The sequence below is a fragment of the Etheostoma spectabile genome, chromosome 3, assembly GCF_008692095.1.
Source record: "Etheostoma spectabile isolate EspeVRDwgs_2016 chromosome 3, UIUC_Espe_1.0, whole genome shotgun sequence".
In the NCBI taxonomy this organism is placed as follows: domain Eukaryota; kingdom Metazoa; phylum Chordata; class Actinopteri; order Perciformes; family Percidae; genus Etheostoma; species Etheostoma spectabile.
Genome location: NC_045735.1, coordinates 6358253 through 6358648, shown reverse-complemented (window position 1 = coordinate 6358648; position 396 = coordinate 6358253).

Below are 396 nucleotides of genomic sequence, written 5' to 3'. Positions count from 1 at the left end.
ACACAGACACACACACACACAGACATACGCACAGGTGTAGTGTTCCTCGGTGAGCTGAACCGATTTTAAATTGAATCTCTCTTGTCCACGCTGTGGGTGACCTTCCCATTCAGAGCTGAGGAGTGTTCCAGAAAGCCAATATAGCCGCCGTGATTCCTTTCTCACAGAGTTAGACAGTGACAAGCATGGAGAGAGAGCCAAAGAGACAGGAGCGAGACGCCTAACTCAGATTCCTTGCTCATTCCTTGTTCCTTTTCTCACCTCTTGCATGATTCGAAAGGTGGCACCAAAGAAATGGGATCAAAATCTTAATAGGTTATTACATGGGAAATGGATATTTCAAGTTTAAGCTTGAAAAAAATACACTATTGTGTGTGTGTGTGTGTGTGTGTGTGT